Source organism: Cervus canadensis, chromosome 26, assembly GCF_019320065.1.
Source record: "Cervus canadensis isolate Bull #8, Minnesota chromosome 26, ASM1932006v1, whole genome shotgun sequence".
NCBI classification, from domain to species: domain Eukaryota; kingdom Metazoa; phylum Chordata; class Mammalia; order Artiodactyla; family Cervidae; genus Cervus; species Cervus canadensis.
The window spans coordinates 5,477,397-5,492,392 of NC_057411.1; positions in this window are offsets into that span (position 1 = coordinate 5,477,397).

A 14,996-nucleotide genomic window follows, 5' to 3' on the forward strand; every position below is an offset into this window, starting at 1 on the left:
AGATTCCTTATAAATTCATGCTGCTGCCTCTTTGTTATTTTGTTCCAAACAGTTGATATCACACCTTAGAAATATTTCATACCAGGGTGCTTTCCACATAACTATCAGCATTTGTCAGATGAGAATAAGAATAACAAAAATTTTTCTGTAAAGGGCCTGAGAATAAGTACTTTAGACTGTGGGTCATGCAGTCTGTCACAACTGATCACCTCTCCCATTGTAGTACAAAAGCAGGCAGATTATGGGTGAGTCAGCAAAGGGACGTGGCTGTGTTCCAGCAAAACTTTATAAAAACAGGCAGCAAGCCATGTTTAGACTGTGGGCTGTAGTTTACTGACCCCTGGACAAACATGCCAAATAAAAATGGTCAATGCAGCCATTGGCGTGTTAGTAACACCAAGAGCAAGATAGGAGATGTGTTCTGAGGTTAATCCTTGTGGCTTTGTTTTTCGTCCTCCTCTAGTTACTCACTACTACTTAGATCTCCATAGCTCCAAATGAGTGAACATTTGATAAAGTATCTAGGCAATTTTGGCAAAATAAAAATTTTTTCTAGTCCTATTATATGGTCACTTCATTTAAATACATTTTTCTTTTCTCCTGAATCACCTGGTTGACTATGCCTCTAGGAAGTCAGATTTTTAACTTTAGTGTTCTGTTGATTACAGGTACTGGTGAATCTTCTGAAATTATGCAATATGAAGGTACTTTTACTGTTTCTCATGCTACAACCAAACAAGAGATCTTATATACAAACCCTATCATAGGAAATTATCCAGTCCATATTTAATTATTGATACGAGGCTTTTAAAAGGCATCCATCCATAAGCTTAGAAAAAGGAAGTCTTGTTACACTAAAATTAACTCAAAATGGAATGTGAATTTAAATGTAAAAGTGAAACTTTAAAATTTTAGAGATACGTAGAAAATCTTCAGAACTTAAGCAAGGAGTTCATAGACTTGACACAAAGGTATAGTTCATGAAAAGACAAACATAAATTGGACTTCATCAAAGGTAAAAAATTTTGCTCTGCAAAAAACCTTGTAAAGAGAATGAAAAGACAAACTACAGATTGGCCAAAAATATTTGCAAACCACATATCCAACAAAGGACTTGTATCTAGAATATGTAAAGAGATCTCAAAAATCACAGATGCTTCTAGTTAGCTGGAAAACAGAGAGATGGGGTCAAAACTGAGAATTTATTGAAAACATTTTTGCTAGCTTATTACATGCATGGTTCTCAGAATTTTTAAAAACTATCAGTAAATGTAAATTGTACATCTTTGAAAAGAATTCTCAAGCACTTATGACTCTTACCACAAAGGTGTATTTAGAGTCCCTCCCCCAACGTTTTTAAAAGTAGATACTCTGCATATCACATTTGGAAATTACAAAAAAGAAAAATTTAAGATAAATAATTACTTTTGAATGAAACCATCCCTACTATCCAGAAGGAAGTACAGTCCTAGAAATATCACATTCATTTCATTCACTCATTCATTCCACAAATATTTACAAACTATTTACATGTGTACTGTCCTAGGAATCAGATTTAGCAGTGACTAAAACACACATCAGAATGAAAACCCCTGCCCTCAAGAAGCCTACATTATAGTGATTTTACTGTGACAAAAAGCCCAGTTAAAACAGCAAGAAACTGTTCAAATAATGTTCACGATCAATGTATACCTACTCTTAGTTGATTACACAAGACCTGTGGATCAGAGAACTCTTTCTTTTTTTTTTTTTTTTAACTTTTTGGACATTTCCTGTGGCATGTGGGATCCTAGTTCCCTGACCAGGGATTGAACCGGCACCCTCTGAATTGGAAGGTGGAGCCTTAATCACAGGACTACAGGGGAAGTCCCCAAGAGAATTTAAAAAATTTTTTTTAATTTAATGAGGGACTTCTCTGGTGGTCTAGCACCTAAGATTCTGCACTACCAATTCATGGGGCCCAGGTTAAAGCCCTTGTCAGATAACTAGATCCCACCTGCTACAACTGAAGATCATGTAGGCTACTGATAAGAGCTGGCACAGCCAAATAAATAAACAAATATTTTTTTAAAAATAAAGTAAAAATAAAAATGGAATCAGTGTAGTAAATCAGGCTATATAAATACCAAAATGTATATGATCACTCCTAGGCCCATCTTGGGCCACCATGTTATCAAATCTCATCTAATCAGAAGTTGCAGAAGCACCAAAGGCTCTGTGGAAAACTTTAACTGGCTCCCCCTGAATCAAATCCAAACCTTTGTGGGGTTTTGGAATATGCAGTTCCTTTTCACAAAAATTATTTTGTTTATTTAAGTAATGAATATTATTATTTTAAATGAGTTAATAAATATTTTCTAAATTTCTTAGTTTAATTCTAATAACATTAAATACTGATAGACAAAACAGGAAACACTCTTTAGGATCTTCAATAATTTTTTAAAATGTTAAAAATATATTTGGACTCCAAGACCATATTTTGAAGATCAATTGCCAAATGAAATAAGCGGTATTCCCAATTTATATTTCATGTAAGTAGGGCCAAAATGGTCAGGAAGATGTAAAGGACAAGGCTAATTTGATCTTGTCTTCTTTTCTATTCAGCTCTAAAAAGTAATAGATATTCATTTCATATTCTGAAACCAACATAAGTAGAATTCTACTGTATTAAGTGAACTTTGGCAACCTAGCATGTGTATTCCTATTGCCTCTGTTGTTTTTAAGTCACTAAGTCATGTCTGACTCTTTGGGACCCCTTGGAGTGCAGCACGCCAGGCTTCCCTGTCCACTATTTCCTAGAGTTTGCTCAAACTCATGTCCATTGAGTTGGTGATGCCATTCAACCATTTCATCCTCAGTCACCCCCTTCTCCTGCCCTCAATCTTTCCCAGCATCAGGGTCTTTTTTAATAAGTTGGCTCTTCACATCACGTGGCCAAAGTATTGGAGCTTCAGCTTCAGCATCAGTCCTTCCAATGAATATTCACTGTTGATTTCCTTTAGGATTGACTAGTTTGATCTCTTTGAATCCAAGGAACTTAAGAGTTTTCTCCAGCAACATCAAATTTAAACTTTTAAGAAAAATTATCCCAAATTTGGAAATAAAGCAAAATATTACTACGTGCCTTTGTAAAGTCATACTAGAGCATTCTCTAAGAAGCCTGAAGGGGATCATCAAATTCTAGGGGCTGTCATCTTATATGGCTTATTATTTTACCCAGTAGAGCCTAGAGCGACAATATATAGACTTGACATACTCCTGTTCCTATTTGGAACCAGTCTCTTCCATGTTCAGCTCTAACTGTTGCTTCCTGACCTGCATACAGATTTCTCAAGAGGCAGGTCAGCTGATCTGGTATTCCCATCTCCTTCAGAATTTTCCACAGTTTATTGTGATCCACACAGTCAAAGGCTTTGGCATAGTCAATAAAGCAGAAATAGATGTTTTTCTGGAACTCTCTTGCTTTTTTGATGAGCCAGTGGATGTTGGCAATTTGATCTCTGGTTCTCTGCTTTTCTAAAACCAGCTTGAACATCTGCAAGTTCACAGTTCATGTATTGCTGAAGCCTGGCTTGGAGAATTTTGAGCATTACTTTACTAGTGTGTGAGATGAGTGCAACTGTGTGGTAGTTTGAGCATTCTTTGGGATTGCCTTTCTTTGGGATTGGAATGGAAACTGACCTTTTCCAGTCCTGTGACCACTGCTGAGTTTTCCAAATTTGCTGGCATATTGAGTGCAGCACTTTCACAGCATCGTCTTTCAAGATTTGAAATAGCTCAGCTGGAATTCCATCACCTCCACTAGCTTTGTTCGTAGTGATGCTTCCTAAGACCCACTTGACTTCACATTCCAGGATGTCTGGCTCTAGGTGAGTGATCACACCATCGTGATTATCTGGGTCATGAAGATCTTTTTGGTACAGTTCTGTGTATTCTTGCTACCTCTTCTTAATATCTTCTGCTTCTGTTAGGTCCCTACCATGTCTGTCCTTTATTGAGCCCATCTTTGCATAAAATGTTCCCTTGGTATCTCTAATTTTCTTGAAGAGATATCTAGTTTTTCCCACTCTATTGTTTTCCTCTATTTCTTTGCACTGATCACTAGGAAAGGGAGTACGTCAAGGCTGTATATTGTCACCCTACTTATTTAACTTATATGCAGAGTACATCATGAGAAACGCTGGGCTCTGGAGGAAGCACAAGCTGGAATCAAGATTGCCAAAAGAAATATCAATAACCTCAGATATGCAGATGACACCACCCTTATGGCAGAAAGTGAAGAGGAACTAAAAAGCCTCTTGATGAAAGTGAAAGAGGAGAGTGAAAAAGTTGGCTTAAAGCTCAACATTCAGAAAACTAAGATCATGGCATCTGGTCCCATCACTTCATGGCAAATAGATGGGGAAACAGTGGAAACAGTGGCTGACTATTTTTCTGGCCTCCAAAATCACTGCAGACGGTGATTGCAGCCATGAAATTAAAAGACGCTTACTCCTTGGAAGGAAAGTTATGACCAACCTAGACAGCATATTAAAAAGCAGAGACATTACTTTGCCAACAAAGGTCCGTCTAGTCAAGGCTATGGTTTTTCCAGTGGTCATGTATGGATGTGAGAGCTGGACTATAAAGAAAGCTGAGCACCACAGAATTGATGCTTTTGAACTGTGGTGTTGGAGAAGACTTGAGAGTCCCTTGGACTACAAGGAGATCTAACCAGTCCGTCCTAAAGGAGATCAGTCCTGGGTGTTCATTGGAAGGACTTATGTTGAAGCTGAAACTCCAATATTTTGGCCACCTGATGAGAAAAGCTGACTCATTGAAAAAGACCCTGATGCTGGGAAAGATTGAGGGCAGGAGGAGAAGGGGATGACAGAGGATGAGATGGTTGGATAGCATCACCAACTCGATAGACTTGGGTTTGAGTGGACTCCGGGAGTTGGTGATGGACTGGGAGGCCTGGCGTGCTACGGTTCATGGGGTCGCAAAGAGTCGGACACGGCTGAGCAACTGAACTGACTGACTGACTGAGAGCCTAGAGGCTGTAAAATTAGATCTTAGCTTGTAGAAGATCTGTTATAAATGACTTTGTCAGGTAGAAAAGATTATGCTAAATGTTACTGTTTTCCTAATGTGTCAATAGTAGTAGTAATAGTATCAATAGGGCTTCCCAGGTAGCTCAGCTGGTAAAGAATCTGCCTGCAATGCAGGAGACCCTGGTTCGACTCCTGGGTCAGGAAGATCCCCTGGAGAAGGGATAGGCTACCCACTCCGGTATTCTTGGGCTTCCCTGGTGACTCACATGGTAAAGAATCCACCTGCAATGCAAATGACCTGTGTTTGATCCTTGGATTGGGAAAATCCCCTGGAGGAGGGCATGACAACCCATTCTAGTATTCTTGCCTGGAGAATCTCCATGGACAGACGAGCCTGGTGGGCTACAGTCCATGAGGTCACAAAGAGCTGGACACGACTAAGTGACTAAGCACGATGTGTCAATAAAAAGCAGTGTTGTATTTAATTTTCAGTCTTATTCCAGCAGTCTTTTCTCCATAGACTGTGTGTTTACCAGTCTCCTCTATCCTCCTTGAACTGGACTTACCATCTTGCTCATTTCCTCACTAACTAATTAAATAAGAAGACTAAATAAGAAGCCAATTTTCCTAGCACATGGGGAAGAGGATCTTTCCCATTTGAGAAGACCAGCATGTGCAAAGGCTTCATGACTCCTTTAGAGAATTTTAAGAAGTTCAGTGTGGCTAGAACTGTGCTTCTCAGACTTTGATATGCATGCAAATCACTTAGATACAATAAGTCCAAGCTAAGGCCTAAGAGTCTGCGTTTCTACAGGCTTCCAGCTAAAGCTCTTGCTGCTGATATACTAACCACACTTTTAGTAACAAGGGGCTAGGCCCGAGCATAGGAGTATGTGAGACTCTCCAGAGCTTAAGATGGGAACTGAAGATGAATGTGGGTCTAGAATAGGCGATCTAATAAAAAATAACCTTTTTTTTTTTTTTTTTTAACAATCTACATCAAACAGAAGATTCCTAGGGCCAAGTAGGAAGTCCACTCTTCTGAAATAATATATGTGCTCCAGCCCCATTTCAGTATAATTACAGAAGCGGGACAAGGCCTACTGAGTAACTGCATGAAAACTGTCCTGTTTTTTTGTTTTTTCCTTTTTGTTTTGGCCGCTCAACTTGTGGGCTCCTATCCTACTCCTGATCAAGAGTTGAGCCCAGCCTGTGGCAGTGACGTGAAGTGAGAATCACTCAGTCGCTCAGTCGTGTCCGACTCTTTGCGACCCCATGGACTAGGATGGAACCCTGGTCTCCCGCATTGCAGGTGGATTCTTTACTAGCTGAGCCACAAGGGAAGCCCATCTACCGGACCACAAGGAATTCACAGCTCCCTCAGTTCTTTGTTTAGTTGAGCTCAGCTGTATTTGATGATGTCTACTGCCACCTAGGGATTCCCTGGTAGCTCAGCTGGTAAAGAATCCACCTGCAATGCAGGGAACCCCGGTTCGCTTCCTGGGTTGGGAAGATCCCCTGGAGACGGGAAGGGCTACCCACTCCAGTATTCTGGCCTCCGGGTTGCAGAGAGTCAGACATGACTGAGTGACTTTTAATAAGCAACTGCCATCTAGTGGAAATGAGTGGACATTTTAACTATGCTGTGCTGCGCTCAGTCATGTCCCACTCTTTGCCACCCCATGGACTGCAGCCCGCCAGGCTTCTCTGTCCATGGGGATTCTCCAGGCAAGAATGCTGGAGTGGATAGCTGTCCCCTTCTCTAGGTGATCTTCCCAACCCAGGGATTGAACCCAGGTCTCCCACATTGCAGATGGATTCTTTACTGACTGAGCCACCAGGGAAACCAGACATTTTTTTTTGGCTGTGTAATGGGGTGCTTTATTCTCCTCAGAGTGATACGTGCTAAGGTGGGCTGGGTTTGGGCCGATGTTCCCATATGTTCAGAACGGAATAAAGTGAGTCTCTGAAAAGTCTGATCTGCCTCGATGTGGAGGGGAGCCAGGGAGGATGACGATGGATGTGACCACCAGGGTGTGTTCAGTCCTGCGCTGTTCCGTCCCTGCCTGGAATGCAGGGAGGTAAGGCAGTCCTCAGGGCGGTCACTTCTAGACGGGGGCAGCCTGCCGGGCTTGGAGGGCCTTCTGCACCCCATCTTCCCACTGGGCATCTGATATCTCACGAGCCCGGGCTGGAACCGCTGGTGCAGGCGGGCGTAAGCCAGCCATCGTCCTTTTCACCAGCTCTCCGTGTTCTGGGCCCACGGGAACAGAGCTGTGGCTGTTCAGTGCTGGAGCTCCCTCCTCATCGTCATCCTCACTTTCTAATGGGGGGTCTGGTAGATGAAGTCCCAGGGCCTGGTTTTGATCCCAGGTGAGGAAACTAGATCCCACATGCCGCAGCTAAAGACCCAGCACAGCCAAATGAATAAATATTTTTTAAAAAAGAGAAGAATTCAAACCCAGGAGAGGCAGTCATCACTGACACAAACTTTCTACTCCTTCTTCTCACCGTCCTCTTCCTTCCCTCTCACCATCATCCTCATTATCACAAACTATTATGATTATGTGCCGGGCATTTTCCTAAGCCCTTTACAGGTATTATATAATTTAATTCTCACAACTGATGTGAGTTAAGTATAATTATTATTCCTGTTTCATAGGCCCAGAGCAGTTAAGCAAGTTATCCAAGGTCATTAACTAAGGAAAGCATAGCCAGAATTGGGACTTGGGAAAATTTTGGGTTTTGTTTTAATATTTTAAAAATTTTAAATAAAATTTATGTCTTTAAAGTCTATGAAAAAAAAAAGTCTATGAAGTGAATTTTTTCTCATTTCTTATTTTGTTCTCCAGATTTATTGAGGTATTGCTGACATATAACATTGTTAAAGTTTAAGTATACTATATGATGATTTGATACTAAAATGTATGTAAAATGATTACCACAATAAGGCTAGTTAACATATTCATCACCTCACGTAGTCATAAATTGCGTATGTGTATGATGAAAACATTTAAAATCTACTCTCTCAGCAATTTAAAAATACATAATACAGCATTATTGTCACCATGCTGTTCCCCAGAACTTGCTGGTGCAGCTAAAAAAAAAAAAAGGTTTGGTACATGTATATAATGGAATGCTACTCAGCCCTAAAAAGAATGAAATAATGCCATTTGCAGCAACATGGATAGATTTAGAGATTATCAATACTAAGTGAAGTAAGTCAGATATACAAGTACCATATGATATCACTTATGTGTGAAATCTAAAATACGACACAAATGAACTTATTTATGAAACAGAAACAGACTCAGAGACGTAGAAAACAAACTTTGGTTACCAAAAGGAAAAGGGGGTGGGGGAGGGATAAATTGGAATTTGGGATTAGCAGATGCAAACTGCTATATATAAAATAGATAAGCAACAGGGTCCTACTGCATAGCACAGGGAACTATATTCGATGTCCTGTAATCACCAGTGATGGGAAAGTATTAAAAAGAATATATATGTATATATATATATATAACTGAATCATGTAGCTGTACACCAGAAACTATACAACATTGTGAACCAACCATAACTTTAATGTTTTTAAAGGTGTACAGTTCTTTTCGTGTATTGTTGAATTTGGTTAGCTGATATTTTGCTGAGGATTTTTACACTTACATTCATCAGTGATATTAGCCTGTTATTTTCTTTTTGTGTGTTGTCTTTGTCTGGTTTTGGTATCAGGGTCATGCTGGCCTTGCAGGATGATTTCAAGAGGTTTTTTGGGTTTCTTTTTTCCCCTTCATTTTTTGGAATAGTTTGAGAAGGATAGATGTTAACTATTCTTTAGATGTTTGATAGAATACACCTATGAAGCTGTCTGGCACTGGACTTTTGCTTGTTGGGAGTTTTAAAAATTACTGATTCAAAAAAAAAAATTACTGATTCAGTTTCATTACAGGTAATGAGTTTGTTCACATTTTGAACTTCTGACTGAATCTTAGACATTGTACATTTCTAGGAATTTATTCATTTCTTCTAGGTTATCCATTTGATTGATTCTAATTGTTTATAGTAACCATTTATGTATCTCCAAAATCACTGCAGATGGTGATTGCAGCCATGAAATTAAAAGACGCTTACTCCTTGGAGCATCTTACTCCTCTTACTTACTCATCTTACTTCCAAGGAGCTTACTCCTTGGAAGGAAATTTATGACCAACCTAGACAGCATATTAAAAAACAGAGACATTACTTTGCCAACAAAGGTCCATCTAGTCAAGGCTATGGTTTTTCCAGTGGTCATGTATGGATGTGAGAGTTTGACTGTGAAGAAAGCTGAGTGCCGAAGAATTGATGCTTTTGAACTGTGGTGTTGGAGAAGACCCTTGAGAGTCCCTTGGACTGCAAGGAGATCCAACCAGTCCTTCCTAAAGGAGATCAGTCCTGGGTGCTCATTGGAAGGACTGATGCTGAAGCTGAAACTCCAATACTTTGGCCACCTCATGCGAAGAGTTGACTCATTGGAAAAGACCCTGATGCTGGGAAAGATTGAGGGCAGGAGGAGAAGGGGACGACAGAGGATGAGATGGCTGGATGGCATCACCAACTCGATGGACATGAGTTTGAGTAAACTTCGGGATTTGGTGATGGACAGAGAGGACTGGCGTGCTGCGATTCATGGGGTTGCAAAGAGTCGGACACGATTGAGCAACTGAACTGAGCTGAATGTTGATTATAACTTCTTTCATTTATGATTTTATTTATTTGGGCCCACTCTTTTTTGCTTAATGAACATTGCTAAAAGCTTTATCAATTTTGTCTGGTTTTCAAAGAACCCACATCTCCTGCATTGGCAGGCAGATTCTTTACCACTGAGCCACCAGGGAAGCCCTATAATAAGGGATAGGGATCTCAATTTTAGGCATATGTAGGAGTACTACCCCAAAAAAAGGAAGTTGAGAGTATATACATGAAAATATAAGCATATAAAATACTAAAAAAATTTGGGATCTATTCCTCAATATTAAGATAAGGAAAATAAGGGGAGCTGAATTTTCTGGGGGTCTTCAAAACATAAGATCTATCAGATTTTATAGCCACCTGGAGAGGAAGTTTTCCTGGTGGCCTGGAGCCATTATTGGCAAAAATAATTGACAGGGTGATAATTTGTGTAAGATCTCTGGTTTGAATTAATGTGCCTGTCTGCCCACCTCTGTGGTCAAATTGTCTTTTACCTGAAGCAATGCCTTGCACGTACTTGGTATCTGCTGCAAGCAAGAGAGGAGTATAAGGACTCACTGTGGAATGGAAAACAGATGTCACTACCTTGGAAATCTAATCAAACAGCTTTTGAGGTATAGGGAGGCATGCATTTGCAAATCAGGAAATATTCAACCCCAGGAAGCAGATGTGGTCAAAACTCCAGGGTCATATTTTTACTCTGGTGACTATCAAAACATTTAATCTGCCCAGGGAATTTATTTCCAAATGACATTCTGAGTGACTGCTTCCATTCACTACAAGCTGGGTTTTGCGATAATTGCCTTTGATGTCTGTTTTGTAGTCTTCCTTCCTCTCCTAACCCCTGCCACTGTCAATTACTCTGGGAGGCTGCCCACAACAATGGAGACTATGGCCTCAGTAAAGGTAGGGCCCACAGTGCCAGAGGTCACAGGCTCTGCTGAAAGCTATACTGAGAGAAAAGGGAACTTCTAAAGGTTCATTTGTACTGATATATATTATTTTCCTTTCTAAAGTGTATGCCCATCATCACATGGGCGAAACATGCCATTTGCAGCAGCAGTTTCATCTCAGATTTTCAGTGGATTTACTGCCTCTGCTGTGGGCCAAGTGATTCTTGACATTGCAGGACTGTAGCTGGGGAATTCCGAGGGCAGGTAGAGAAAGAGGGGATGCTTTCTAGGCCAATAACAGTACCTTAGTGCCCTAAGGGCTTCCATAAACTATTTCTACCTTCTATACCCAGCAATCTTTCTTGAAAGAGTAAGACATTTTAGGCAGTGCCAGAGAAAGGAACTAACATTTATTGGTTCATGATTATAGGTCAAAGGTTGTACAGATCCTTCTTAGTCCTAGAACATTATCAGACCCAATTTACAGATGAGGAAAAATTAAGCTACCTTGGGATCTAAGCTCAGATCCCTAGACCCTAAAATCATGTTCTTTCTCATACAGGGAGAGAGGGGAATGAGAGTGGGAGTCAATATTACTGGCTTGTTTGGGACAGCATCTCAGTAAATACACCAGGACAGTGGCATTCATAGGAATGGGCATAAAATAGTCTCCTCCAATATATTACTTTAGATATAATGGAACAAAATGCTCACCTTTAATTCATCCTGATTTGGGGGAAATAACTGAAAATTTAAGACTATTTAAAGTACCTGATTATAAATTTTTTAAAGTTAAATAAGTCCTGATTGTATCGCATCAAGCCCATCGTATCGCAACAACTAATCAAGGACCAGAGGCTCCTTTTTCAGATCCTAACTCTCCAGGTTTCTGCTGTTGGCTATTTCCCAGTAAGATAAACACTAGATGCCTGTCATACTGGATAAAGTTGTACTTTGGGTTCCCACTGCCTTCCATAATTCATTACGTTTCAAATATGCCCAAGTAATATAAGCTGCACTCATCATAAAATTCTTAATGTCTTTTTGGGCTCACTCCTAACATTATTTAAAATTGACAATCTATACTTGCAAACATGATGACTAAAGTTGCAAGTAGATGTGTTTACAAAAAACCTTTGAAACTAAGAAGTTCACAGAAAAGACATTTTAAAATTATCAAATTCTTATGTGGAATAATACAAGAAACGAATTGTCATAGAGAACACTGAGTTGTCCACAAGCAGTAAAAGTTGAGTTGTTTAGAAATAGGAAAAGAAGATTTTTTAAAGTGGCTACCATTGACTCTGGAAGGGAAAAATAAAAAAGAAGCTATGGCAAGGAAAGCCATTTGACTTCTCCTATTTGACCTATGTTCTTAGAGATGACTTTGTCCCAGGGCCAAGTCTAAAATAATGTGTCCTTTCCGTTGTCATTATTTAAGTCCTATTTATCAGTGAGAAAGGCCAACTCTCAAAAAAAGTTGAAAACTTAAAAAGGAGTTTAAGCATTCAGCTGTGGCAAGTCACTGGAATGAGTAGACAGAATGTCACAAGTTTTATTTTGAACTTGTACACCTGATTTTGGAAAACATTTGCATGATATGTTTAGTTTTAATTTGTCCTACTTCAGTGCAAAAATTCTTGGATCCTGGAAGTCTTCCTAAGTTCTTTTTACCTCCTTTGTAACCGTGCCTCTTCAACTTTAATGTGCACAGACAGCTTGTCAAAATGCAATTCTGATTCACTAGATCTGGGTTGGGCTTCAGACTGCATTTTTACTAAGCTCTCAGGTGATGACAGTGTTTCTGATTGATGGGCTACACTCTGTGAACCAAGACTTTAGATCAGAGAATTCTTAAAACTCAGTGGAATGATATCTCAAAGGCAGGAACTAAATGGATTTATTGTTGTTTAGTCACTAAGTCATGTCTTACTCTTTTGCGACCGCATGGACTGTAGCCCACCAGGCTCCTCTGTCCATGGGATTTCGCAGGCAAGAATACTGGAGTGGGTTGCTGCTTCGGATCTTCTGGACCCAGGGATCAAACCCAAGTCTCCTGCATTGGCCGGTGGGTTCTTTACCACAGAGCCACCAGGGAAGCCCAAATGGATTAACAGAGGAAGACTTTTTCTCAGGGGACATTTAAGAGTGAAAAGAATATGAATAGGACTGCCCTTGTGGCCCAGAGGTTAAGAATCCACCTGCCAGTGTAGGGGACATGGGTTCAATCCCTGGTCCAGGAAGATTCCACATGCCACAGGGCAACTAAGCTCATGTGCTGCAACTACTAAGCCTGCCTGCCTAGAGCCTGTACTCCTCAACAAGAGAAGACATCACAATGAGAGTAGCCCTGAGTTCACTGTAACTGGAGAAAGCCCCACAAGCAGCAGTGAAGACCCAGCATTGCCAAAAATTAAATTAAATTAAATTTGAAAAAAGGATATGTATAGAAACTATCTTAAACCAGACACGCTTTACTATGGAGAGATACTGGTAGATTTAAAACAAGAAGGAACTTGATCAGATTGACTGATTATTAAATATCACTCCTTTCTTCCTAAGTAGTGATCTATTAGCAAGAGATAGACAACACACAAGCCACTACTGAGGAACATAGCTAGATAATTGCAACAAAGCCCTAGTCAAGTCTTTATCTTATCTCGACCTCCCTCTGTTCCTTGTGGTAGCTATGTGCAAGTTGAGAGATTTCAAGCTTGGATGACAGACATGGTCTTTATTCAAGATATTATCTCTACAATGGAGTCATGAACCAGAGTCTACTAACTACCCTTTTTTACAGACGAGGAAACTAAGACTCAGAGTTGTGGTAATTGCGGAATGTCATTGAGCTAGTTAGTAAAATAGCTGGAATTGGAGCCCAGGTGGTCAGGGTCTAGAATCCACATTTGAAACTTCCTCAAGTATTGCTGTCAGTATTTCAACATTGTAGCGCCATCGTGTGTGTACTAGGCATGCAAACTTGTAGGTGAAATCATCAGGATTCCTCTAGGAATGTAATTAATGTTTGTAGAGTCTAAATCTCTTCCAGAAGTCTGCATTATACGTTTTCTACTTTTAACATCTCCACATCTTTAACTTTCATTTACCCTTCAACCCATTCAGATTCAACCAGGCATCTGACTTCATCACTCACATGAAGTGATTTTTTTTTTTTTTTTTTGGCTGCAACATGCAGCATGCAGAATCTTAGTTCCTGGACCAGGGATCCAACCCATGTTCCCTGCAGTGGAAGCGCCGATTCCTAACCATTGGATCACCAAGGAAGTCCCCTAAGTGACCTTTGAAAAGCCCTGGCTGTCTCCCATGTTGCCAAATCTGGTATATGCATTCTACTCCTAATCTGACACAGCCTCTCAACAGCATTTGGTCCAGCCCTCTGGTTTCTCTGACACTGTACCATTTTGTTCTCTGATATCTCTGTTCCCTCTCCAGTCTCCTTTTGCTACCTCTTCATTCTCCATTCCAGCTTGATATTGTATCACAACAAACTGTGGAAAATTCTTAAAGAGCTAGGAATACCAGACTACCTTACCTGTCTCCCAAGAAACCTGTATGCAGGTCAAGAAGCAACAGAACAGGACATGAAACAATGAACTGGTTCAAAATTGGGAAAGGAGTACATCAAGGTTGTATATTGTCACCCTGCTTATTTAACTTCTGTGCAGAGTACATCATATGAAATGCCAGGCTGAATGAATCACAAGCTGGAATCAAGATTGCTGGGAGAAATATCAATAACCTCAGATATGCAAATGATACCACTCTAATAGCAGAAAGTGAAGAGGAACCAAAGAGCCTCTTGATGAGGATGAAAGAGGAGAGTGAAAAAGCTGGCTTAAAACCCAACATTCAAAAAACTAAGATCATGGCACCTGGTCCCATCACTTCATGGCAAATGGATGGGGAAAAAGCTGAAACAGTGACAGACTTTATTTTCCTGGGCTCCAAAATCACTGTGGACAGGGACTGCAGCCATGAAGTTAAAAGACGCTTGCTCCTTGAAAGAAAAGTTATGACAAACCCAGACAAAGTAATAAAAAAGCAGAGACACTGCTTTGTAGACAAAGGTCCATATGTCAAAGTGATGGTTTTGCCTGTAGTCATGTCCGGATGCGGAGAAGGCAATGGCAACCCACTCCAGTACTCTTGCCTGGAAAATCCCATGGACGGAGGAGCCTGGTAGGCTGCAGTCCGTGGAGTCGCTAAGAATCAGACATGACTGAGCGACTTCACTTTTACTTTCATGCATTGGAGAAGGAAATGACAACCCACTCCAGTGTTCTTGCTTGGAGAATCCCAGGGAAGGAGGAGCCTGGTA